The 21,837-nt window shown below is 44.1% G+C and overlaps 1 protein-coding gene and 1 long non-coding RNA gene across 9 annotated transcripts in view; both read left to right on the top strand.

The window, feature by feature from the left end:
* The window catches only part of CREBBP (CREB binding protein), a 124,109-nt gene that overhangs the window by 1,001 nt on the left and 101,271 nt on the right, over window positions 1-21,837 (top strand). The window lies entirely within an intron of this gene.
* LOC135364528 (uncharacterized) lies at window positions 7-19,998 on the top strand. Its single transcript, XR_010411818.1, has 2 exons — window positions 7-15,292; window positions 16,345-19,998. It is a non-coding gene; the product is annotated as an uncharacterized LOC135364528 (long non-coding RNA).

The raw sequence follows: 21,837 nt of genomic DNA, 5'->3' as shown, positions 1-21,837 counted from the left end.
AGGTTTCATGGTTCGGGAAGGAAAAAGTGCGGCGAACGGGGGGACCCAAAGTGTTTTCTGAACTAGTAGCACAATTCGCAGCGCTGCGACCAGAAGACACTCGTAGCAGCATCCAGCCTGGGAGTTACGAGTTGGAAGTTTCTTTGGAATGTGCTCCTTGGGAAAATGCTTAGCAGTTATCTTGAAAACTCTGGTTGTTTGGTCACTTAAGTCGTTCCATTTTCACCAGCCCAAACTTCGTTAGCAAGATGTCATCAAAGTTGCTGTGGTGTGTTTAATTTCAGAGGCACAACCTTAAAAGAAAGTTAGATAGCAGATCCTTTCGGGCTACAATCTCCACTTGAGCTCGTGTGGCTTTTACAGTGTAGATGTATTTTAAAAAATTATGTTAAGGAATGTAGGAATTGCACTTTTTGCCCCCCCCAAATTTTTTTTTTTTAGCACGGTATTAAATAAAACATTCTTTGAAAACAGCATCCCTGAAAATTTCCTGAGGTAATCCCATCAGTTGCTTAAGAAGTATTTTAGTTTCTATTCATTTAATAACTCTGGGCTCTTCTGGGCTGGTTCACGGTAGCATTATGATCGAGTTGTATTTCCTCTTTCAGAGCTCTCCTTTGCAGTAAAAAACTTGTGCGCTGCTTGCATTTCTCCAGTACAGTCTTGGAGTAGCAGCATCTGAAAATCAGTTTATAATGAATGGGTCCAAATTGAGTTATATTGCCGCAGCAATGCCTTCAGATTTGCAGAAGACACAGCTGTTCAGCTTGTGCAAATATTTCTGTGGCCACTGGCATGTTTCTACTAATGGTCTAAAAATTTTATTTCTCCTGTTGAAACAAAACTACTTGAATTTTGTGGCTTCAGTTTTAACACAATTCCTAGAATATTAATGTAGGCGTGAGAGAAACGACTTTTAAAAAATCCGCCATAAGGAGATTCTTGTCTAGTTTAAATAAAATTTGTTAAATGGTTGGGGGGGGGTAGTAAATAAGTCTCATGAGACATAAAAGTCACTAATGCTTTTTTTTTAATTGGTAAAGAATTGAGTGTGATGTTTATTTTGTCAAATCACCTTGTCTGAAGTAAGAAATGTGGAAACAACCATGATCTAAATGCCCTTTTACTGCAGAACAGATCTCCTTTGCTTCATTAATCTTGCTGTGTTTGAGTGAAAAGTCTTTAATCATGTGAAACATAGATCATACCAGGCAAGTTCAGCTTTGAGGCTTGTCTTCTGAAACTGGTAACTTTTTGAATGGCCTTGCAGCTTTGCTGTTGTTGAAGGAGTGTATTACAGATTGTGTTTTCTATAGAGGGATAAATTACTAACACAAGACTTAACAGAAAGGCTTGTCCCAACTATATACATTCAGCTCTTTCCAAGATGGAGCCCAGAGAATGACCTTTTTGGGTAATTCTGTTATTGGATGGTCACATATTTACTTGATGCACTGCTAAATCACAACAAAGTTTATCTGAGAGGATTTTTCCTTCTTGGCCACTTATTTTCCCCTTCCTTTCCAACATTGATCCTCCCAAGGCACGAGGGCTCGCTCTTTTCCAAATCTAGAACAAAAAAAGTTTTTAATAGCTCCAATTTAAATCATTTAAAGAGTAAAATTCATGATCATACTTATGTCAAGTTCCCTTGGTTCCATGTTCATCACGTCACGTTATCGGGCAAGAGTCTATTAGCGTGGGGGCCAAGGAAGGGATCATCATGCAGCACATTAAACGAGGTACAACCTTGTCTCCCATAACTACTAGTCTGAGACAGAGATCTTAAGGATATATATTAAGCAAATAAAGGATTAAAGGAATCACATTACGTGCAATCAAAGGAGTGAGGGCATTGGGTTAGATGGGAAAGTAGGGAGACTCAACCTCACTGTAGTGAGGGGATGTGTTTTTGAGGCTCCCCGGAGAAAATTGGACCAGGTGGAGCAAGGTGTGTTTTCTGTTTCTATGATAAACTTTGAGTGACGGGAACTCTGTGCATGTAAGGAGGAGCAGGAGGAGGCCGGATGGCCTAAGAAACCAGAATGATTTGGACTGCCACCACGCAGTACGTGTCTGTGGGGACTGGCCTGGGGAGCCATTGGTGTCCATTGCGTGAGTCTGGGGGGGCTCACATTGGGGGGAGAGAACAGTACTCCTGCCATTGGTGAGCTTACAGGCCAGGGTACTCCCTACAGGGCACTTACAGTCTAGCAGGGGGAGTGTGGATGTGGATAAAGCATGCCAGAGAGGTAAGGTGGCATCTCTGAGTGATAAATGTCATTACCACTGATGACAGACAGGAGAGGCTGGGAAGGCTTCTGAGGAGAGTTTGGAGAGGGGATTCGGTACTAGAGAATGTGCCCCAAAGGAAGGTAGCAAGAGGAAGAAGGAAAAATAGGACTTCTGACCTCACCCACACCTCAGCTCTGGAGTGGCTCTGGATTTAACATCAGGAGATTGTTGTTGAAGTAGCATTTTCTTGTTTTACGTCGAAGGCTTTCTCACAAGTGCAGTCTTCCTTCACTTGGCATCCATTATAAGAGGTAGGACTGTGTGTTTCCAGTATATAGTTAATTGTGTGTTTTGGAAACTTCTTTATTTAATATGTTCAGATTAAAACAGCATATTAGTGTTTTTCAACAGCAGGGATTCGTGATTTAACATTGAAGGAGAAGTAAATATCCGGGCAAGCGGTGGACTTTTTTTTTTTGGTCAGCTTTATTGAAGCCACATTTACATACAACAGATAGACTAGTTAAAGTTTTTAAAGACTGTCTTCTGAAAACTGAACACAGATCTATTTCATCCGATCCTGTTTAAGTGTCTCTAAGCAGTTGTGATATACTTTATAAAGTGAATCCCTTCAAATGCCATAGGAAACCATATTTAAAGAAAGTTTGGGGTAAATATGGTTATCAACCAAAATACCTTTCACAACAAAATGACGATCTGTTATGCATGTGTCGTGTTTTACTTATCAGAGTGCTTTTCTCTCCATCCCCTCAGCTTGGTCCTCACAGCATCCTGTGAGGTAGGGTGGGAAGATACTCTAACCGCCCATTCTAGGTAAGGAACCAGATGAGAGAGGTGATCCGCCCAAAACCAGAACCAAACCTAGGTGGTTAAAGTAAATAATTTGTGTATATTCGTTTTACAAATCTATGTCCATAAACCGGAAATTTGCTTGAATCATGGATTTAGGAGCTTGCTGTACTTGGCAAGTTTCAATAGCGTAACTCCAGCAGGTGAAGTAAATTTGGGGGGGGCGGAGTCTGCTACCAGCTCTGGGGGGAAGCAGAATGTGTTCTTCCTACTGGGGGTGCAGGGCACTGGCTCCCTCTTCCCTCTGGTTCTGGTGCAGCAGTTTGGTCTCACCTTCCTGCGGATGGCAGTGGAAAATTGAGGACCAGTCAAGTTTTTTCATCTCTTCATTGAGTTCTGGCTAAATAGGAAACAAACTTTTGTAGAGACTTCTAGGGCCAGGGCTTTTCATGACTTGACTTGACTTTTACACGTGTTGGAAAAGTAGGGACTTTTGGATAACCTAGGGCTCCGTTGAAGTTGCTCAGGGATGATGATGGGTAAGTACGAGCCCCACCAGGGGTGCCTCTCGGTGCAGCAGACCACCGAGAATCACTCCTGTGGGACATTCGAGTGTGATCCCGTAACTCTTTTTTTTTTTTTTAAGATTTTATTTATTTATTTGACAGAGAGAGAGGGAACACAAGCAGGGGAGTGGGAGAGTGAGAAGCAGGCTTCCCTCGGAGCAGGGAGCCGGATGCGGGGCTTGATCCCAGGACCCTGAGATCACGACCCGAGCGGAAGGCAGTTGCTTAAGCGACTGAGCCACCCAGGTGCCCCGATCCCGTAACTCTTAAACCTTATGGAGACAACCTGTAAAGGGACGGAGGAGCTTGTGCTTACACCAGTAGCGGTGTTTTTACAACTTGTAACTAGTGCCACTGTGGCTCTGAGACAAAGTACGTGATTACTTGGGGCCATGTAAGTGCTGACCTTGTGTTTTTACTTAGTGTATTTGAAAACAAAAGTTAAAAATGATTTTGCCAAAGTATGCCTTCCCTGGTTAGGATGAAATGTATCTTACTGTGAGCTGCTCAAGATGAGCAAAACTTGTGTTAAGCCAGTTGAGTTCTTGGGTGCCATTAGTCAGGACACCACCTCTTCCATCTTAATTCAAGCCAGCATTCCGAGTATGTTCCAAGAAAACTAGAAGACATGCAAAGAAGCATTTCTTAGAAGAGGTTTTGTGCTCACACGAGGCTGGGAATAGCTGAGGAGCTTTACTGCAAGGCCTTTCCAGAGCCCTAGCATGCTGCCGGGCTCTGAGCCTCAGGGCGCCGGGCTGTGGTTTGCACCATTCCCAAACCTTTTTTTTGTAATACAAGGGTTGACAGACTTTCTGTAAAGGGCCCAAGATCATATTTTTGGCTTTCCAGGCCGTATGGTCTCTGTCATACTGAACACTGCCATTTCAGCAGGGAAACAGCCCTGGACGTAAGTACACAAATGGGCGCAGCTATGTGCCAGTATACTAGTAACTTTGTCAGAGCCAGGAGTTGGCTCTTGGGCCACAGTGTGGGACCCTGATGTAATGTGGGATTCGTGATCTGAGGATCCTTGGTTTTCTCTTCTGAAAAGTGAATGTGCCCCATGGTCCCGGCTCCTTGGACCAGAGACCTGTTTGTTGATGGATCTGTCAGAGACAGTCACCATGCGCATGCGTCCACGTAGGCCCACAAGCAGGCAGATCGGTTGCGGTGTAACACACTCAGTGGGGATGTAGCCAAGAATTCTGTAGTCAAGACTATTGATTTTTGTCTCCATTTTCAATTATATGTCTTTGTAATAGGAACAGGACCATGAAATTTTAAAATTGCAAAAACTTAGGTGGTGCGGTGTATTCTGAAGATTAACTAACTTGAAGCATATTTCAGGGACTGTTCCTGCAGCAAATGAATAGGTGATTCTGGTTCTTTACCACATGTATAATAACAATTTAGTCTGAAGTACCTAGGCAGTAGCAGTATACAGAGTAGCCACAAGCCCGGTGGGCCCTCTGCACTCCTGTACTCCGGTGCCTCCCCTGCTGAGCCAGAACGAGGCATCCGGCAGCTGGGGAAGTCTGCTGGGGTCTGTGCCTTCTGTAGTGTTAAGAAAAGCACTCTGGCCAGGGCACCTGGGTGGCTCCGTCGTTGGGCATCTGCCTTCGGCTCAGGTCGTGATCCCGGGGTCCTGGGATCGAGCCCCGCATCTGGCTCCCTGCTCAGCAGGAAGCCTATTTCTCCCTCTCCTGCTCCCCCTGCTTGTGTTCCCTCTCTCACTGTGTCTCTCTATGTCAAATAAATAAATAAAATCTTTAAAAAAAAAGAAAAAGAAAAGAAAGGCACTCTGGCCACTCACAGCAGTTTCGTCTCCGTGAGTGTCATCGTGTATGGCCTGTGGGTATGATCTGTGGCCCCTGGCTCGCATTGAAGTCTTCTAGTTGCCCCAGACTGTGTCTCCTAAGCTCTCAAACTCCCAGCCATCCCCTCTGATTTTCAGCACACGTGCCTGCTGTTCCCTGGCCCACTCTTAGGCCTTTGCCTAGTGGTGCATCCCTCCTTAGAAATGCTATCCTACGCTTGATGGGCTCCTCGGGGCTGGTGTGGTTGTCCACGGCTCCTGCATTAACTGGGGGAGGGGTGCCACACTTGTCCAGCTCAGTCTTAAACTTCGCTTTCAGGGAAATTCTCACATTGCAGCACATCACTGATGGAGAAATGTAATCCCTTGTGGCAGTGCCTTTTGGGGGGCTTTTGCACATTCGGCTTTCTGTGGGGACTGTGCTCTGCTGTCGGGAGTGCTGAGATGGAGCCACACGCAGGGTCCTGTGGGAGTATGGCAGAGGTTGCCCAGCTCCAGCCTGGACTTGGTGAGCCGTGAATCACTCTGATTTGCAGGAGAGCTCTTTAGATGCAGGGAACGGGTGCAGGAAAGGCACGCAAGTAAGCAGAAGTAACTCCTTTTCCCCCCAGGATTTTAGACAATATAGGGAATGACTGTTGCTGACGTTGAAAAACTGCCTTCAGGGTGTTTCTGGTTCTAAATTTGGGAAGCAAGGCTATCTCTGAGCTATATGTCTAAAAGTTGAATTCCTTTCTTTTTAAACCTTCCCCTTAGAAAGACATCATCCCATGTGACATTTCCCCCCGTGTTTCATTTCCATTAATCAAAAGAATGTTTAGTGGAACCATCACTAAGAATAGTAAAATCTAATGGTGAAAAAAATTTCACCTGATTATATCTGACTTTCCTGTTTCTAGGTGTCCTATCTGCTACTGTTTAAAAATCTCTTAATTTGCCCATCTTTCTAATGCACCTGTGCCACAGCGTAGACAGTAGGTGGTTCTTAACAGTGGTAAGCTGTTTAATGGGGTTGTACAGTTCTGCTGTGAAGCAGATTCTATTTATTATTTCAAAAGCTTCCCTTTGCACTACCACCCAAATATTTTGGATTTTTTTAACCAAAACTGTACCATTTATACATGTTTTAACTTTGTAGTTAGAATAACCAATGAAATAGCAAAAAACAAAAACAAACAAAACCTCCCCCCCCCAAAAAAACTCTTGTTATGAGAGGCTTGTACAATATTTAAATAAAGGACATTTCAGTATTTGATTACAAACCAAATGACGACACTCAGAACTATAGAAATCTATCAAATAATTAGGGTTTGCTTTGACAATTACGGGCTATAAAAGCTTGACCCAGTTCCTTTGGATTAAAATATTTTGAGTATTTGTCACCTGATTAAAAGTAGAACCTTCTACCCATGACTCAGAGTTGAAGGAAATGTCAGAGCTTTTTATACTGAGAGGCGGGCAGTGCGATAGTAAGGAAGGAGCCCTGGCCTCCGCTCGGAGTGGACGCTGAATCTCGGCTCTCAGCTTGTCAGTTCTGTGACTTGGGCCAGTGACTTTACATTTGAGCTTGGGTAGGTGAGGGTGGCGATCTTTTTCTCCAGGGGAAAAAAATCCCTTTTTCCGTTATCACTTTGACTCACTTTGTATATTGGGCTACTGCGGTTACTGGTATGTAGCAGGTTGCAGCAGCTATTACTGGTCTTTAATTGTTTGGGAAAACATTAGTCGTGCGCTTCCTTGTGGGCTGGTGGGGATTGGGATGATGTAGGTGAAGAGTCTGACCCAGAACCGCGTCCATGGAGTTTCTCGCTGAATAAATGGGATGATGCCGCCCCTGCCTAGTTCTCTTCCTGCACCAGGGCTGGTGTTGAGTGTTGGCTCTATCAACTTGCAAAAGAATGAATTAGAAGCCGAGATTCAGGAATCCTGCAAACCAGGTGATAGTTTGACACACTTTACTCAGTCTGTGTTTGAAGTTAAAAACTATTCTTTATTGGAAAATGGAAGTCTAAATGAAATTGTTTTTCAACAAGAAGTTGATTTAGGTTAGGACTTAGTGAAAAAAGAAAAGCAAGTATGGAGAAATCATAAAAACAGGCTTTTTCTAAAACAGGAGAAATGGCCTTGGGATCACTGTCCAGTTTAGTCAGGTTGATTAGACGAAAGAAGTGTCAGTGAAGTTCACTTTCTCCCTTGGTTCAGCTGCCACTGCTCTGGAAAGGGGCAGAGTGAGCTTTCTGCTGTATTGTGGGGGGTTTTCTCTCCTACAGATTCTGTCCTGGACATGGTGGACAAAGAGCTTTTCCTCCTAATTTGTGTGTGTCTTTACATTAAATCTTATTTACATTTTATTTAGTAAACAACTTTCACTGAAAATGACTAAAAGGCATGAAGTACTGATAGATTTTCTATCCTGTTTTTGTTGTGCCTCTACTAATAATGGGGTTGGGTTCTGTTTGAAGAAGAGCACAGTCTGCCCAGGGTTGAACTTCTCTTTAAAAATCTGTAAGAGAATCATTTGAATAACTGGGAGATAATTGGCTATTTTAGCTTGCACTGGTGACTTTCTCAGTCTTTGGAAGTGTAAGGAAAAATTGATTTCTTCTCCACAGTAAGAGAGTAGATTGGGACGTTTCCTTTGTTTGAAATGCCCGTGTTCTCATGGTAATTTGAGTGAGCACAGTCCAGTAGAACTTTATGTGATGGTGCCAGGTTCTGTATCTGCACGCCCAGTACTGGAATCACCAGCAAATTGTTACTAATGTAATTCAGGAACTAAATTTCAGATTTTATTTAATTTTAATTAATGTACATGTCAACAGCGGCCTCTGGCTAGTAACTGCTGTGTGGTACAGCACAGCCCTGAGTGCATTTACTTATGTCATTTGTTCATAGTTTTAAGGTATTTATGACCTAGAGGACAAAAGTTCCTTCCAAGGGACCCTCTTCTAAAGACACTTTCAAAAGTATTTGTTGCTTTAGATGTAGGATTTTTTTACCCATTTAGACAATATTTTACGCTGTGGGGTCCTCCCTGGACATTTAGTATGTTGCGATGAGTCCAATGTCTGCCTTCATGGGAGGCAGCTGTAGTTTGGTGTGACCGAGCACCTCGGAGGGGAGGTCCCCAGGCATGATGGTCCCATGCATGGTGGGGGCACAGAACAGAGTCTGTTCCAAAGGTCTTGGAAGGTCTTCTGGGAGAGGTGACATTTCCATGGAGACCTGCAGATGGACAGGAGATGGGGGTGGAGAGTACTGTTGCAGGTGTAGGGAATGGCGTAAATAGCCATCGTGAAGGTCTGGAAGTTGAGAGTCCTGAGTGTGTAACAGCTTTTGCAGAAGCCAGTTTTATTTTTGGTTTACACTCACTGGGCTACCATTTAGAGGCCACGTGGTCTTGCTTCCGAGAGGCAGAGACTGCCAGGGTGGTCCCGCTCTGGATACAGCCTCAGCTGTACCGCTTCATTCTTTTAATCAACAAAGATTTAAATGCGTATGTCACTCAAACCGGCGATATGTTCTTACTATGTGTGGGATACTGCTAGGCTGTGATGACCCCAGTGCTGGTTCCGTCCTCTTGGACGGAGCTGTGGTGGTGTGGCCAGGCAGTCCAGCAGGCCCACCAGTGTCTGTCTGATCTCATACTGAGATCAGCGCTGCAATGGAGGCTTCAGGGCCGCGTTCAGGAAAACTTCGTAGAAGAAGGACTATTGGGGGACTCAGTCTGGGCACCTGAAGGCAAGGTAAGGTTGTGGAGAGCTTCCAGTGTCAGACCAGGGAGTCCAGATCATCCTTTTAGGGCTTGAAAAACAATACAAAATTTTAGAAGCCCATTGCGTCCAGGGTAATTGGAGGAAGCAACTGTGATTTGTTCTCCAGAAATCTAGATCAGCTTTTCCAAGGGTGTATTTTTCCATCCATGTTCCTATCTGCTGGGAGAGTTGACAACTGCCTTCTCTTCCCCGCAAGCCCTGTTTGTGAGAGGAAAAGCCCCATGAATCAGAATTTGTATACTTATTTAAGATGTTAGGAATTTTTTGTACAAACATAATTTTCTTTCAAAAACTTTTTAAAAAATTGTTTTGAGAGTATGGGTAACGTATTCATATGGCTCAAACTTGCAACCAGCATGAAAGATGGTTTGGGAGAGGGCCTCCTTCTCCTGCCCCTGGAGCCCTCAGACCTCCTCCCTGGAGGCAGCCCGCGCTAGCTGCTGCTTGTGCGCCTTTCTAGAGCACTCTGTGCGGGCGGAAGCGCGTGCCCTCCCTTGCTCTTTCCTGCCAGAGTGGCCCAGCATGCATGTTGCTCCCACTCGAAGTGCGCTCCTGACTGAGAAATACCTCAGATCTGTTGCAGATACTAATATTTGAAGAGCAGGCTTCATTCTAAAAATCCTTTTTTTTATGGTAAAATATTTTGGTGCTGTACTTAACACAAAATGATTTCAGTGTTTTCATTGTACTATAAATAGGAAGAATTGAAGTTTCACAAAAATTAATCGAAGACTGTCGGAGATTTTGCTGCTGTCATCATGTTACATGTCATGCAACCAGTTCACACCATGCTCTGTTCCTAGTTTCCCAGGTTCCGGAAGAGATTCCTAAAACCAGAGGTTTTTATTATTCATCTTATTAATTAATGATATACACATATCTCTAGCTTAATAACCTACTTGTACACCAAGCAGATAAAGTAAAAATCAGTCTCTTGTTTGGTAGGACTTCTAAGAATGTTCACATTAACTCCAGACCTTTAATTTAGTTAATTGACCTAGAGATTGCAAAAATTAAGGTGACCAAAAGGTCCTTCAGAAGAGGAGTGGCTGAGTCCCCTGCCATGGCGGTTTGGGGAAGGGAAGCGATCTTCCCTTCAAAAGGAAGAGAAGTCTGAGGGTTATTAACTTTAAAAAGGATGGAAAACATACATGATAATTAGGTCCTTCTCAGTAGTAAAAAGTGTGTGTACCTAGATTTCCAGAAGAAAATCTATAGAAATTGTTTTTCTTGGCAGCGGGGAACTGAAGATGTTTTGGGGGGCTCTCTGCTTTGCACTCTATATTCTTCTGAATGCTTTAAAAAAATCCATAAACAACATACTTTCATCACAAAACTAGTGAAAGAGTAAATCAGATCCAAAGCAAAAATCTTCGTTTTTGTGGTTAGAAGAATCTGTTAAATGGTGACAAGTGGAGTTTTGTTTAGTTCTGTTGCAAAACCTTTAGACCTCTAGCAAGAATGATTTGAACAAGTGTAAATTAACTTAGAGGTGCCATCCAAAGATAGGAAAATGTGATTGTGTTTTAGTGGCATGTCCCGTTACCACTTCCTTTGTTACAAGCTCCGATTCTAACAGAATCCTTTCAGTTAGAGGTTTCTCCATTGATGTTGCTGGAAGCCGCGGGACCTGACAGCACCTAATGTTTGAATATTTCGAACTACTGTCGGCTTCCCCAATGTGGGCAACATTTAGCTGTTACATTGGGTGCACAATGCTGTATGTAGATTGTCACATTCCTTTAGGAAAAAAACAGCAGTTTTTGAAAAGTCCTTCTTTAACGTACTTTCTCTTTTCCTGCCCTTTAAGCTCATGTGAACACTAAAACTATTTTAAACTAATACTGAGTGCGTTTCAGATTTCATCTTCAAACTGCAAACACTCCCAACTGGAAGTGTTCCAGGTGTTATCATCTGGGCTGAATGAAGCTCATCACCTGGGCCTGGACACCCCAGGGGCTGCCTTTAAAAAAAATCAATTTCCTTAATTACTTAAATGAATCGTTCATTCACAGGGTTCAAAAATCAGAGGAGGACACAAAGCTGTAGAGTGAAACTTCCCTCCCTCCCTCCACCTAGTGCCCCCAGGTAACCACTGTGAGTAGATTGTGCGCCCCTCCAGCGTTCCTCTCTTCAAGCAGACGCTGTCTATTCCTGACTCCCTTGCCCCCTTCCTGCTTTTTCTTGTTCCTGGAGGTAGCATACTGTACACACTGTTGCACACCTGTACATAGCAGCATGTGGAGAGCTTCATTATCTCTTTCCATAGTTGCTGGTATCCATTATATGAGATGTGCCATAATTGGTTTAATCTGCTCCCCACGGATGGACATTTAGGTTATTTCCAATCCTGTTCTCGCACAAACAGTGCTTTAATGAATAGCCATGCACAATTACGTGTATATCTATAGAACAGATACCTAAAAAGAGAATAAAGGGTTAAAAGGAATATGCATTTGTAATTTTGATCATATCATCAAATTGTCCTCCCCAGTGCTTATATGTTGGTGGATTCTTAAAGCTTGAAAAGCAGCACACTTATATCCAGCATAGACCTCACTGGGTATTTTGGGTATATTATTTATTAAATATAGTCTAGTTGACGGATACTCAAGTTGTTCTTCAGCTTGTGGTTCTCCATCATTTTGTACCTCTTAGTCGCTTGCGATTTATCTATAATTCTATGGTGTTTTTTCCCCGTTAAGACTTTTTTTAGAGCAGTTTCAGATTTCATGGTAAAATTGAGGGGAGGGTGCAGAGATTTTCCACACACACCCTGCCCCCACATGCACAGCCTTCCCCATTATGGGCACTCCCACTAGAGTGTGTTATACTTGATAAACCTACATGGACACATCATCATCAGTTTACCTTAGGGTTCACTCTTGGTGTTGTACAGTTCTGTGTTTGGACAAATGTATCATGATATGTATCCATCATTATATTATACCGAATATGTTCCCTGTGCTAAAAACCCCCTGGACTCCACCTGTCCAAACCCCCCCCCCCGCCCCCCCGCAGCTGCTGACCTTTTTACTGTCTCCGTAGTTTTGCCTTTTCCAGAATGTCCAATAGTTGGGACCACGCAGTCTGTAGCCTTTTCAGATTGGCTTCTTCCACTTAGTATTATACACATAAGGTTCCTCCATGTCTTTTTGTGGCCTGAGAGCTCATTTCTTTCTAGTGCTGAATAATACTCCATTGTCTGGATGTTGGTGTACTTTTTGGACTTAATGGATTTACTTCCTGTTATGGGTGTTCCTATAGTCCACATATAAGCCCACTTTTATTTGCTGTACAGTGACACCGCAAGTTCAGACAGCAGTATTTCCCCCTTCCTCCTGACTCGGTGTTGCTGCCTGCTGGCCACAGCTGCCAACATTTGGGCCAAAGGACCTGGTCTCTGGGCATCCTTTGCTTGTTCTCACGCGGTACCCAAGTAGTCTGAGGTGGCCTGGGGTAGTTTCTGCAGAGGTTAGATCCTAGCCCAGCTGCCAACATTCCTCCTCCTCTAGGACTTCGGAGTAGCACAGTGGATGGGTAGCTGATTCCAGCCCCTCACCTGGGTCTCTGTGACCCCTTGGCCGTGGTGGTGGAGAACAGTGAAACCCTTTCTGCTCCCTCGGCTCCAGACCATCTGGTTACCGTTTGGGGGCCACTGAGTGAATTACGGTTGGTCTGGTGGTGGCTTGCTGCTGTGACCACATCTTCTGTCCCACCTTTGTCTTACAAAGCCTTCAAAATCTCCACCCTTCACGGCTGAGGGAGACAGCACACAAACCACATTTAAGAAACTTAAAATTGTCCTAGCTCTCTGGGAATGGCACTTCCCTGGAACTTGTAAGTGTGTGGAGTGAGGGTAGGAGGCTGGCTGTGATTCCAGGACTCTGGTGATTCAGGCCCAGGGTGACAGGACTTGCGGTCAGGACTGTCTTGGGTTCCTTAAGTGAAAGGTAAATAGCAAACATTCAGGGAAGCAAGATTTCTCCATCTCTGAAGCACAGCAACCATGAAATTCATTTGTGAATGAGAAAAAAAATGCTCGAATTTTAATAGTAAATGATGATCCAAAGTAGACTTTAGCCTTCTTGGGTAGACTTATTGTATAGAGGGCATTTTTATAAACCAGGTTTTTCCCTTCTGACTTACATCACAGTTTCTAAAGTAGTGTAGTTTTATTTCAGTTAGTTTCATCTCCTGCAGTAGCCTGCTGTCCTTCCCCTCACTTCAGACAATATAGTTGTTGGTGTTTAAATATTTAAAGGTACTTACTGACAGGTTACCATCTAAAAGAGTCCCCCTGGATGGATCCTTTGGTACAGGAATATTTGTCCCATAAATTAGCTATAAATTTGGGTTTAATAAATTATAACTCTCAACACAACACTTAGAGAATAGAATTTAGGTTTTTATTTTTTTTTGTTTGGGGCTTTTTCTTTTTTTTTTTTGGTCATATGCTGTGCATGATGAGTGATTTTTTTTAAAAGACATTAACAACGGATCTTCCCCAAGAAGGCCTTTCTTCATTTAAAGTGTTCTGGTGGGGTCCCTCCCTCCTGAATCACATCCACACACCTGCAGAGGGAAGCCCACCATGTTGGAGTTAAAACCCACCACAAGCAAAGTGGCCAGCTTGTTCTGTCTGCTCAGCTCCCTTCTTCCACCCCGTCCATGTGCAGTGTTCCTTTCTCAGCGTCTTTTCCTTCTAAAGATCTGCTCAGAGTTTGCCTCTCATCAGCCGCCTTTGCCACTTGCTTGTAAAATCCGGTATCTGTGTGTTAGCAGTTTCAGTTTGTGACTTGGTGTCCATGACCTGTCTTCCTCAATTAGATTAGAATCCTCTGGGGGGCAGACTTTTATTCGAGTCTCAGATAAGCCCAGTTGTCCCTGCAGGGAGTGAAGTCCCGAGAGCGAGGACACGTGCCCACTCTAGGAAGGCCCCAGAGGAGGCAGATCGCTCAGCCACGTCTGCTCTGGCTCTTGAGTGGATAGTGATTCTGAGGAGAGGCAGGACTTTTTGTTCAGTATAAGATCACTGTTCAGAATGAAGTAAAACATTATTCTGTAGTAATTAGGGGGTAGTGTGTCTGCATAAAAAGCTTGAATTGCAGAAGATTTAAGAAGGAATTTATTTTAATTATTTCCTAATAGTCATTGTAAAAAAAAAAAAAAGTTAGATGTCTTTTGGGAACTTGTTTAAATGCCTAGATAAAAATTGTTTGTGGTGTGCCGGGTGGCTCAATCTGTTGAGAGTTTGACTCTTGATTTTGGCTCAGGTCATGTTCTTAGGGTCGTGAGATCAAGCCCCACATTGGGCTCTGCCCTGGGCAGGAAGCCTGCTTGGGGTTCTGTCTCTCCCTCTCCCTCTGTCCCTTTCCCCCTCCAGAATTATTTGTAATGGCCTAAATGCTAAGAAAACAGTGTTCTGTTCTTTTTCTTTTTCTTTTCCTTTTTTTTTTTTTTTTTTTTAAGATTTTTATTTATTTGAGACAGAGTGAGACAGCAAGCAAGAGAGCACAAGCAGGGGGAGCGGCAGAGAGAGAGAGGGACAAGCAGACTCCTCACTGAGCAGGGAGCCGGATGTGGGCCTTGATCCCAGAACCCCTGGGTCATGACCTGAGCCAAAGGCAGGCGCCTTGCTTTTCCTTTTAAAAATGTTTTAATTCTGCATTGCTGGAGAGTTGTCCCGTTATTTATTTGCACAATCCCCACGAATTTTCAAAGCAGAGTAAGCTTTACTTCTACTAGCATTGTCACAAATTATTAGGACTTTACCTTAGAGAAGTGACAGTCACTGGGCATGAACCCTGTACCAGGGGTGCCTGGTCCTTGATGGGCATGTATCGGTCAGCCCGCATAGCAACCTTGGAAGATGGTGCTGTGACAGATAGTGACTGATATGTATTGAGTCCTTACTGCATGCCAGGCTAAGTACTATGTACACACGGTATGATTTCATTTTTTCCTCAGTGAGCCTAGAGGCAGCTACTATTTTCATTTCCGTTTTAGAGCTGAGCAAACACGTCAGGAGGTGTAGTCGGAGTGACAGAGAGGGGCTTGAATCAAGACCAGGCTGTGGTTCCTGTGTTGTGAGTGTCTCATTGGTAATGTATTGATAAATGTACCATGGAGGTCTCAAATGGTCTCCAGATCATCTAAGAATTAGAACCCTATGAAAGTGTTTACCATTCTATGGATTCCTCTTCTTTAGATGTGAGCTTTTTCAGAATACATTGCCCTTTTTGGATTAATTTTTGTATCCAGTTTTTACTTAGGAATTAAAAATTCTTTTTGTAGGGCGCCTGGGTGGCTCAGTTGGTTAAGCGACTGCCTTCGGCTCAGGTCATGATCCTGGAGTCCCAGGATCGAGTCCCGCATTGGACTCCCTGCTCAGTAGGGAGTCTGCTTCTCCCTCTGACCCTCCCCCTTCTCATGTGCTCTCTCTCTCTCTCATTCTCTCTCTCAAATAAATAAATAAAATCTTTAAAAAAAAAATTCTTTTTGTAAAAATTTCCAGGGTTAATGAATAAAAGTGCTTAGCTTTTCTAAGATTTAAGAGAAGCATTTGAATAGTCAGAGTTATAGTACGAGTAATGCCAGAGGTCATGTAAAAAAAATAGGGAAGGAAAAACAACAACTTTTACACAGAGAATGAGGGCTGCCGTGAGAAACGGGCGTGGGTGGGGGAGAGGAGGCATCTGTGGGAGGGGGGTTTCATGCTCAGGAGTAGAGAAACGTGAACAGGACCTAGCACCTGAACTCTTACTCTCAGGTTTGTTTCTCAGGCTGATATCTCTTATTCTGTGTTAGGCCATTTAATCTTCACACCAGCCACAGGATGGAGGGGCCTGGATGCCGAGGTGTATCCAGAGAGAGAAGTAGCCTGACTGGTCCCCTGCAGGATAAAGAGGCTGCAGGAAAGGGGTGGGTGGGTAAAGAGAAGGATGAGTAGAACAGGGAAGCATTTTAAGAGAATTCATTATTAAACTTTGTTCTCTTTGTTTCTGTTTTACGATAGTAGTAATAAATGTTAAGATAAATGTATCTTAAAATGTTTAATAAAGCGTTTATATTTTCAGCTAAACAAGTTAAGTGTTAAAATTGTTATTTTGTATCGTATAACTTTGGCACTCTTCTCCAGAATTCATTCACCTCTTCAGGGTGGAGATCTTCGTGGAGAGCCCAATCCCTCTTTCATGGTCCTTACAGCCTTGTGAGTTATAACTGAGAGTTGATACATGATTTTAAGTCTCACTCATTATGTCTGCAAAGTGTAGAAGAGTTCCTACTTCTGGCCAATACAAGATTTGATAAACTAGTTTGTACACATTGGGACAGAAAAATCAGTTCTGTGCCAGTCAGAGAATTTAGGGCCTCAGTTGTCATTCAAAGAAAAAAAGTAAAGTAATATGAGAGAAAGAGGAGATGTTAGAAAACCTAAGGAAAGATGTGTTTTAGGGATGACTTGCTTAGCTGCATTTGAACAGACTCTTTCATATGTTACAGGCCGGGCAGATGGACTCAGCCACTTACCTGCTATTCGATTTGTAAAATGGAGAGCTTTTTTCAGAGTACCTGATAGTAATTCATCCCTTGTTTAAGGTGAAATATGGACTTCTGATAACGATGGCTAAGAATGGATCTTAGAACATGTGTAGGATGCCTTGTCTTTCGGTGTTGAGAGGGGATTGTTTCCTGGAGCGAGATTTCTCTAAGCAGTCCAGAAGTGATCCCTTGTGATCGTGCTTGATGAAGACCTTCTGTGCCGTGGGTGCCCCAGCCTTGTAGGAGTGTGACAGAGACTGGGAAACCGGTAGCTACTTTTTTTCCACCTCCGCTTAATGAAAGGGACGGACTCTGGGTTGGCGGCCAAAGAGCCCCAAAAGAGAGAAAATTCCTGGTGGCTGCGGAAGCATGACAGGCTGTGTGTGCTGTGTGATTGGGATGTCTCCTGCCAAGGCTGAGCCCCTAGAAAGCTGGGTCCCACGAATCTTGTTCAGCCTCAGCTCTGCTCCCTCCTGGGGCCGCTGGTGACTTGGTGGAGGAAAGGGAAACTACCTGGGATTGGAAGTGGTGATGCTCAATCTTGAATCTTCAGAACTTGTGGTGATTCAGATTGGTATTGCCTAACCTGTGTGTTGGGACACTTTGGTGTGTAGAAAGCATCACTCTGTATGTTGCAATATCCTGGCTTTCCTTCTTCATTTTCCTTTGTCCGTTTTGTGAGCCAGAGAATATGTGCGTGGAGACAGTCACAGGGAGAAGAGGGGCGGCACTGTGAGCGGGGATGGCCCTCTGCACACCCTGCCCAGCCCACCTTGTCTTACAAAGACGCTCCCTGTGGATTTGCTTGTGGACGCGTGCACATGTGGTTGGACTGATAGGTAAGGACGTAAGCAGAATTAGTCCCTTCTTTCCACAACCAAACAGCTGTGAGATGTGTTTGGACTGAAACAGGGTGAGAAAAGTGATCGAGGTGGCCAAAGTGTGGTGGAGCAGCACAAACCAAACTGAGCCCAAGACATACCACCCATGACAGCAGTCAGAGTCGCATGTGCGTGTGGGGTGGAGCTCCAGTAAACCACTAAGAAAAACCACACGGGTAAATTTGAGAGTGGTGGAATGGTGGGTGGATTTTTAAAGGTAAGAAATTTTATAGTTTGTGTGCTAGAGTATGATAGCCTGTTCCAGCTTTCATCGTGTAGCTGGGCTCTTATCCCTGTTTCGCGGTTGGGGGAAGTATGATCCAGAGGTTGAACAGTTTGTTCAGGGACGTGGGGCTGGCTGATTGAGCCAGGATTTGAGTGCCTGTGTTCCACTTGCAGGTGTGCCTTTTCCTTCCTCAGTTCCAGTTCCCACACTGGAATCGGGGACCTGGTCTCTGACACTGTGTAACTGTTCATTTGGGTTTACCTGCTCTTGTCCTGGCCCAGTCGCCCTCTCTTCGGGAGAGTGCTTCGAGACACTGGGAAGAGCCAATTGGGGCTTCGGCAGGTTGTTCCAAACTAAGTATTTGGAGTTCATTTCCTTCTAACGATTTACAGTGCTTGACACCGGCTCTTCATCCTCTCCCGGGCAAATAGAAAGGAAACTCGGTCTCTGTCTTAATGGCTCTTGTTGCTAGTTTAGATGAAGTTTCATTTTCATGTTCATAGATTAAGGAGCATTGCATTAATTAAATGCACACACCGGGGTTTTGTTTTGTTATAAGAATACTGAGTAGGGGTGCCTGGCTGGCTCAGCTGGTAGAGCGTGTGACTCTTGATCTTGGGGTCATGAGTTCGAGCCCCATGTTGGTTGTAGAGATGACTTAAAACCTTTTTAAAAAGAAAGAAAGGATACTGAGTAAAAATGTGCGTGTGTGTGGACAGAGTCTGGAAGGCAACAGAAACATCAGTTATGTTGGAGAGTTGGTTTTTTTACTTTATTTCGTGTGTTCTTCCCGCCCCCGCCTGCAATTTGTTCTTTTTATCTGGAGACCTTAGTGGATCTCGACATTCAGGACAGCACAGTGCCATAGAAGCTATGGAATGGACCCCACAAAACCACGTTGAGATGCAGAAGCTGGGTAGTTGGCAGCAAAAACCCTGATCCGTGGCTGTGTCTCAGCTGTCTGCCGTATCCAGGAGTTGTGTGTCTCTTCATAATTACGTGTCCTGTAATCAGGAGGAAGCAACCCCAAATTGAGGGATATTCTACAAAACAACTGGCCTGTCCTCTTCAAAAATGTCACAGTTAGGAAAGACCAAGTCTGAGGAACCTTTCTAGACAAAAGGAAAAGACCGAGACATGACAGCTAGGTGCACTGGGGTCCTGAACTGGATTTTAGACCAGGAAAATAAATGTAATAAAGGGCAATATTGAGACAACTGGCTAAATTTGAATATTGTATCAGTGTTAAATTTACCAAATTTGATAAATGTGCTGTGATTTTGTACAAGGGTGTTCTTAGGAGATGCATGGTCAAGTACTTGGGAGGAAAGACTCATGCTGTCTGCAACTTACTCTCACAGGTTTTATAAAAATCTTTGTGTGTGTGTGTATGTGTGTGTGTGTACAGTTGCAAGTAATTCCTAAGTCCTTATAGTTGGGTAGGATGAAATAAGTATATGTTAGTTAGAGGTGGTTTACTAGGCATATATGTACAGAGAACTTTGGAGGCTGAAAACAGGGACTGGTCTGTTCTGGGGTAGCCCGAAGACAGTCTTCGTAGTCACTGCGTTTAATCTGAGTGAGAGGTAGGGGCATGGTTTTCTAGACAGAGAACATCCAGGAGAAGGATTTCTGTTGCACGTGACCGCTCACTCTTGTGGCTGGAAGGTAGGGTGCATCAGAAGGTGCCAGGGGAGGGGTGCCTGCGTGGCTCAGTCGTTAGGCGTCTGCCTTCGGCCCAGGTCATGATCCCAGGGTCCTGGGATTGAGCCCCACATCAGGCTCCCTGCTCCGCAGGAAGCCTGCTTCTCCCTCTCCCACTCCCCTTGCTTGTGTTCCTGCTCTTGCTCGCTCTCTGTCAAATAAATAAAATCTTTAAAAAAAAAAAAAAAGTGCCAGGGGAAAGAAGGGCTGAGAAGTGGTCAGGGTCCACATTCTGATGGCCTTGTATGCCTTACAAAGGAAGTTTGAACTTCATCGGGTGACATTAAACTTTGGCTAGAATGGCTTAAATGACAGGAAATGCATTTTCTCCCATAATGAGAAATCTGAAGGTAGGGAGGCTCCCGGGTTGGATAACTGAGCTCAGAGATGGCTTCACGACCCCAGCGTTAGCTTTTGCTGCAGTCATCCTTGGTGTGTGCGAGGTGCCTCCTCTCCTGTCTGAGGATGGCTGCCGTAGCTCCACAATGAAATGTGGTGACGGAAAGGGAGATTTCTTCCTGAGCATTCCTTCCCAGTAGGAAGGAAAACCTTTTCCACACTGTCGTGGCCAACTTGCCTTCAACTCCCTTAGCTGGGATTGTGTCACCTGCAAGGAGAAGGTGCTTATGGGGGGGGTGGCTTCTCCAATCAGTCCTGCTTCTGCGGCTGGGAAGGTGTTGCTGTTTCTTAGAGGAACCCCAGAGCAGCCACCTGAGGGGGTTGTGGGGCAGGCAGTCTTAGGATCTGACACCGCGGAGAAGACAGTCCAGTTTTCTCAAAGTGGGGGGGGGGGGGGGGCGGGTGGCTCTGTTTGAAACAACAACAAAAAGCCACATGCACTCATCACCCCACCACTTCAACCAGTACGACTCTTTATTTTTGGTGTGTTACTTACCAGCCAGTGCGCACATGCACATACTTCAGTTCTAATCTTATTTGATGTGCTGTTTTGCATGCATTGCCATTTGCATGTTTTTACATCACGAACACATTTTCCTACATTTTTCAGTCTTCATAATTATTTTAGTAGAGGTGTAATTTTTAAAAGATTTTGTTTATTTTAGATAGTGAATGGGGGGAGGGGCAGAGGGAGAGGGATAAAGAGTCTTAAGCAGACTCCATGCTGAGCACGGAGCCTGACATGGGGCTTGATCTCGCAACCCTGAGATCATGACCTGAGCCAAAATCAAGAGTTGGACGCTCAACTAACTGAGCCACCCAGGTGCCAAAGATGTGTAATGTTTTCTAATATTATATAGTAATTTATCAAACCTTCTGTTACTGGATAACAATAATAATAACAGCTGATAACGACGGTGCACTTAACCACCCACATGCACTGTTGTAAATGCTTTACATTTATTAATTCATTCAGTCCCCACGAAACCCTATGAGGTGTGGTGGCCAGATGGAGGACCCCGAGGCACAGAAAGTCTAGGTAACTTAGAGCTAAGAAGTAGGGAGCTGGAGGCAGAGCTGGGCTCAGTTGCAGGCAGTCTGGGTCTAGAGACTAACCACTAGGCTGACCTGCCTCCGTGTATTGTTTGCCCCTGTTTCGATATCACACATGATGCCACTCTTGTCGTAGTTCTGCTGATCTTGTCCTTTGTGCATGCACGTGTGGCCAGGTGGTTGTGGGTTGAAGAAAATGCGGTCGGTGAGGGACTAGAGATGACACTTAGGCCACATGTTAGAGAAATGGTACTTTGAGAGGGACCAGGAGGAAGAAGTTGCTTTACTTGTCACTGATTACTGGGAAGGATGATCTCTTCCCTTGACTTTTATCTTCCTTTTTGATACTTACCTGCTGGCCTCCTTTGTGTTTATACTCGGGAGTCAGTGTGCTGCCTGTCCTTCTGCAGGGCTGACATTAGCCCCTTTCACGTGAGACAAGTAGCTGTTAAGTTATTTTCTTTTACTTTTAACTATTTTTAGTTTCTTTATACATCTTTATTTTCTGCAGCTTCAACATTTGGAGAACTCTCATTTTCTGTTTAGGCTGGGGTGGGTTTTTTTTTTTTTTAATAATTTACCTTTTAAAAAATATGTAATCACTTAAGGTTAGGCTTTACTTAATTTCCCCAAATTCCTGTTCATTTAACCTGATTCCCAGTTACTTTTTCGCACACATGTATTCTTAAAAGCATTTTAACTTAAATTCAGTGAAGGTTTAATTCCCCGTTGATTTCCTTTAGTTTATATATCTACATTTCTCCTCAAGCCACACGATTTAATTATTGTTTTAGAATATCTGGTAACATCTAGTGGGGCTGACCCT

Source organism: Mirounga angustirostris, unplaced genomic scaffold (assembly GCF_029215605.1).
Source record: "Mirounga angustirostris isolate CCGP_5_RB_7025 unplaced genomic scaffold, mMirAng1.0.hap1 SCAF_5, whole genome shotgun sequence".
In the NCBI taxonomy this organism is placed as follows: Eukaryota; Metazoa; Chordata; class Mammalia; order Carnivora; family Phocidae; genus Mirounga; species Mirounga angustirostris.
This window is presented reverse-complemented; position numbering and strand designations above follow the sequence as displayed.